The following is a 5665-nucleotide window of genomic DNA, read 5'->3' as shown; positions in this document are numbered from 1 at the left end:
GTTGGGCCACAGGGCAGTGTGGTTGATTGGTGCGGGTGTCCTGGAGATGTTCCCTAAAGCGCTCTGCTGGGAGGCGTCCAGTCTCCCCAATATAGAGGAGACCGCATCAGGAGCAACAGATACAATAAATGATATTAGTGGATGTGCCGGTAAAACTAATGATGTTACCTAGCATGGTAATGAAACATCTGAAAACAAACCTTCCAGCTCAGCGAGCAAACTTACAACCTGAACATCAGTTCTGCAGAAAACTGAGAGATGCTGAGATTGTTCTTCTTAAAGACTGGACAGTGAAGAGATCTGATAAATGTGTTTAAAGTCATGGGTTTGGACTGTGTACAGTAAACAGGGAAAAGCCACACCACAAGTGGAAGGATCTAGAACTAGAAGGCACTGATTAAAGTTAATTGATAAAAAGCACATTAGCAATACAAGGAAAACCAATGGCAGCAAAGTGGTTACAATCTGGAATGCACTGTCTGAAAGCAAGTTGGAGAGAGATTCAGTTTTGGTTTTCAATAGAAAATTAGATCATTATCTATAAATAAAGCAGTTGCAGGTCCATGGGGAAATGTTAGAAGAATGGGACTATGCAGATTACTCTTTCAGAGAGAAAGTGAGGACTGCAGATGCTAGAGATCAGAACTGAAAATGTGTTGCTGGAAAAGCACAGCCCTTCTTCAGGGCTCATGCCCAAGATGTCGATTTTCCTGCTTCTTGGATACTGCCTGACCTGCTACTTTTTCAAAGAGCCAGCACAGAGAATACAGGACAAACAGCCTCATTTGCGAATCATTCTATGATGTAGCTATTTCTTTGACATGGGTTGGAAAATTTTTTCAGAGGTGCCATTACATGCCTTTGGACTTGAACTTAGTCCTCCTGGTCCGGAGGTAGGGACACCATAGAGAAACATAGAAAATGGGAGTAATAAGACATTTAGCCCTTCAAGCTTACTTTGCCATGGAGTATGATCATTGCTAATTATCCAACTCAGTACCCTGTCCCTGCTTTCTTTGATCTCTTTAGTCGTAAGAACTATATTTAAGTGCTTCTTGAAAACATTCAACTTTTTGGCTTTAACTGCTTTCTGCAACAGAAAATTCAATAGGTCCACCACTCTCTGGGTGAAGAAATTTCTTATCTCAGTCCTAAATGACCTACCCTATATCCTTAACTGTGATTTCTGGTTGTGGACTCCCTGGTCATAAAGAACACCCTTCCAGCATTTGCACTGTTTAGCCATATTAGATTTTTTTAGGTTTTCATGTGACAACCCTTGACTCTTCCTGGTGGGGGGGTTGGACAGGGGCGGGGGCTCACACAGGGTGTGCTACTGCCTAGTCTCCTGAACAGGGAGCGGACTGAGCAAGTGCTAAGTGAATATAGTCCTAACTAGTCTAGTCTCTCTTCACTGTCGGTCCAGCCATCCCAAGAATCAACTTGGCAAACTTTTTCTGCACTCCTTTCATAGCCAGAAAATTCTTCCTCCTTAAGGAGACCAAACTTGCACATAATACAGGGCCTTGGTGAGACCATACCTGGAGTATGATCACTACCCCATAAATCCCCTACATATGTTAAAGAAATGCCAATACTTTCTTCTGGAGAGTAGGATTTGCTATATTGATTATGACCTTCCAAATTTCATTAGATTCTGGAATGACGCAGAGATCATGAGGTGTGGAAGTAAGCCATTCAGCCCATTCAGTCAGTTCCCCCAATCAATGAGCTCATGGCTGATCTGATAATCCTCAACTCCACTTTCCAACTTTTTCCATATGATCGTTGATTTGCTTACTGATTAATCATCTCAGCCTTGAATATACAGAGGAACCTCGATTTTCCGAACGAGATGGGTGGACACTATTTCGTTCGGATAATTGATTATTCGGTTAATTGATTCAATGCCTCTCCTCTAGGACTCAGTTTTCAGATGTGTCCTTTTTCCTCGCTGTGCCTGCCTTGCTCCCTCTCTGTCTCAGGGTTTGTTTCTGAGCAAACACACACATGCGTAAGGGACCTGCAGCAATGCTGAAGCCTCCACCCCCATCAGTCCAATGGAATTGGCACATCGAGCACTTGCTAAGTCTGCTTCCTGTTTAGGAGACTAAGCAGCAGCACACCGTGCATGAGACCCCCGCCCTTCGTTCACCCACTCAACCCCGTCTGACTCCCAACCCCATCAGAACCCCCATCGCCCATCCACCCCACCCCACCCCACCCCTGCCCCACCCCCACCCCCAATCCTGTTTAACCGCACTGCCCCGTCCGCCACAATAATCTTTAATCCCTTTACTCTTCAAAAATCCATGATACAGCCTCAGCAGTACATCTCTGGTCTTGTATTCAACCCTTCTAAAATGAATGTGAATATTGTATTTGCCTAACTGCCAACTGAGCCTGAGTGTTAACCTTAAGAAAATCCTGAATTATGATTCCCAAGTCCCTTTGTACTTCAGATTTCCAAAGTAATTACCCATTTTAAAAAATGCCTTTATTCTTCCTACCAAAGTCCATCATTCCTCACTTTCCCATGTTGCATTCTATCTGCAACTTCTTTGTCCACTCTCTTTGCCAGCCCAAGTCCTCCCCGCTTTCTCAACACTACTTGTCCCTGCACCTATTTTTGTCATCTACGAATTTAGAAACAACGTTCCCAGTTCCTTCATCTGTATCAATAACAAATAGTTGTGGTCTCAACATGCAGGTACTACCTGCAATTAGGAAGTTAAATAGTATGTGAACCTTTACTGCAGGTAGTTTGGCACATAAGAGTGTGAAGTCGAAAGTGTGGTGCTGGAAAAGCACAGCAGATCAGACACCATCCAAGGAGCTGGAGAATTGACGTTTCGGGCATAAGGCCCTCATCAAGAACGTCAATTGTCCTGCTCCTCGGATGCTGCCTGACCTGCTGTGCTTTTCCAGCACCACACTTTCGACTCTGATCTCTAGCGTCTGCAGTCCTCACTTTCTCCCCCTAAGAGTGAGAAGATTCACTAGGCTGATTTCTGGGATGAGGGTTTTTCTTCGAAGAAAGTTTGAGCACATTGGGCCGAAACACATTGTTATTTAAAAAAATGACAGGTACTCTTATTGAAACATATGAGACTGAGTATTTGACAGGTTAGATGTCAAGAGACTTTGTCTCATTGGAAATCTACAATTAGGTAGACCATTTTCAAAATAAATGGTTTCCCCAATTAAAACAGAAATGAGGAGCAATTTCATCTCTCGGAGGGCTGTTAATTCTTGGAGTTCCCTGCCTCAGAGCAACGGAGGCTTGGTCATTAATATATTTAAGTTCGAATAAAGACAAATTTTGACTTACAACAAAGTGAATTGTTATGGGGGCAAAGCAGGTAGGTAGGTAACAATCAGATCAGCGATAATATTGAATGGTAGGGCCAGATCAAGGGCCACTTCTCATTTTCAATTATACAGACTTCAGTGAGACCATATCTGCAGTACTGTGCACAATTCTGGTCACTTTAGAAAAGGAAAGATATACTTGTCTATGAGGGGGTGCAACAAACACCTATTGGACTCTCCAATAAATGAGAGAATTATCCTATGAGCAAAGGTCAAGTTGAATGAACCTACTTGGGTGTACAAGGGCGATGCCATCAAATTTAGAATTCTTAGCAGGCACAGCAGCATAAATACTGAAAAACCATTCTCCCCTGTTTCTGGAAAATCCAGAATTAAAGTTCATTATCTTAAGATAGTGGGGTCAGCCATTTAAAAACTGAGCTGGAGAAATGTTTTCACTTGAGATTGTAAATCTTCGGAATTTAACAAATCCAAGCAGCCATGAAGTTCAATTATTGAGATTATCAGTGCGTATGGTCTGCTCCTACATCCTAAGAAAAACAAAGCCACTTCATGCCCTGCAATGTAAGGGAATGGAATCATTGAAGTTCAACAGCATAGCAATGCCTATATTTTGGGCACTCTTTCTGCCCCAGTTGCTGCTAAATATCTTGCAAGAAAATTGGAACAGCTGACAGTCGCCAATACAATGCAATATACGGAATCAAAATGAGGGAGTGAAATTTGTTTGGCTCAATTCCAATTATTAACGATAAGTACAAATAAATATTTTGACCCAATTAAAATGAGTCTGATAAATCCTTCTCCTTTCACCTGCAACCCAACCCATGGATCTCTTACTGCAATGAATCACTTCAGCAGTCTCACACCACCTTTTTTTTGCAAGGCTGCGATTTAACCTTGGATCTGTTTAAGTCAAAAAAATGTTGCTGGACAAAAATATTGAACTGGAGTTTGAATTATTGTTGCAAATATGGGTGGATTTGAAGAAAACCCTCCAATATATACACATAGCTATTTAAAGAAATCAGATTTCAGATCTGTTTTTATTATTTTATCAAAATCCATTATTTTATCCCCTGACAATTAGAAAATGTAAGATGGCACAACCCGCAAAATTGCAGACATTTAAACACTTGCATCCGTATACCACCTTTTGTGACATCAATGTCCCAAAGTGTTTAGAATAGTAAAAATATTTTTAAGTATATTCATTTTTTAAATGTGGAAAACTCAGTAGCTAGTTTGCACACCTAAAGCAAACTTCCCAAACAACGAACTGATCATCTGTTCTTGAGATGTTAGTGAAGGGATGAACATTTGGCAGCACAGCAAAGAGAATTTACATGTTCATTAAGGCTCATTCCCATTCAGTGGTGACAGAGCCTCAACACAATGTTACTTCTGGACAGTTAACTGGATAACAGAAAATTTGCTAACCACTTTTAGATACAGAAACCAGGAGCAGGTGCAGGCAATTTGGCCCTTCTAGCCTACTCTGCCATTGAATATGCAGCTGATCCTATACTCAAAAAGATATCCCCACTTTTTCCCCATACTTTTTGATGCCTTTGAAATCTAAAGAGGATAACTTTTGCTGAATATATTCAACGTCTTAGCTTCCACAGCCTTCTAAAGTAGTCAATTCCACAAGTTCACTACCTTTCAAGTGAAGAGATGTATCTTCATTTCAGTCCTAGAGCCAATTCTGCATTCAGAGACCGAGTGTCCTGGTTCTATATGCCAAAGCAGGGGAAGACACCATTCCTGCATCAAGATGGACCAGTTCTTTTGGATTTTTGTACATTTCAATCAGATCCTCTCTCACTCTAGGCCCAGTCAAATCAATCTCTCCTCTTAGGGCAGGCCTGGAGTAGAGTACTGCTGGAAAAGCGCAGCAGTTCAGGCAGCATCCGAGGAGCAGGAAAATCCAACGTTTCGGGCAAAAGCCCTTCATCAGAAATACAAGGATGCCTGCCTTGAAGAACTACTCCAGAATCTGGTTTCCAGCATCTGCAGTCATTGTTCTTACCTTTTAGGGCAGGCCTGCCAATCCTAAAATCAACTTTCTGTATTTTTATTAAGAACGCCTTGAAGTTTAATTGTTTCTCATATTTTAGTTGAAAATGTGTTGCTGGAAAAGCGCAGCAGGTCAGGCAGCATCCAAGGAACAGGAGAACCGACGTTTCGGGCAGAAGCCCTTCTTCAGGAATGAGGAAAGTGTGTCCAGCAGGCTAAGATAAAAGGTAGGGAGGAGGGACTTGGGGGAGGGGGTGTTGGAAATGCGATAGGTAGAAGGAGGTCAAGGTGAGGGTGACAGGCCGGAGTGGGG

General features: G+C 42.1%; 1 protein-coding gene across 4 annotated transcripts in view; it reads right to left on the bottom strand.

Annotated features, from left to right (window-relative positions):
• pop1 (POP1 homolog, ribonuclease P/MRP subunit) overlaps positions 1-5665 on the bottom strand; it is a 61613-nt gene that overhangs the window by 55176 nt on the left and 772 nt on the right. The window contains exon 1 of one of the 4 annotated variants that reach the window (XM_043687655.1): positions 4996-5015. The exons of the other annotated variants lie outside the window; for them this stretch is intronic. The gene's annotated coding sequence lies outside the window, so the exon portion shown is untranslated. Of the gene's footprint in view, positions 1-4995; positions 5016-5665 lie in introns of those variants that run through there. 4 annotated transcript variants of the gene reach the window in all.

Source organism: Chiloscyllium plagiosum, chromosome 4 (assembly GCF_004010195.1).
Source record: "Chiloscyllium plagiosum isolate BGI_BamShark_2017 chromosome 4, ASM401019v2, whole genome shotgun sequence".
Taxonomy (NCBI): domain Eukaryota; kingdom Metazoa; phylum Chordata; class Chondrichthyes; order Orectolobiformes; family Hemiscylliidae; genus Chiloscyllium; species Chiloscyllium plagiosum.
This window is presented reverse-complemented; position numbering and strand designations above follow the sequence as displayed.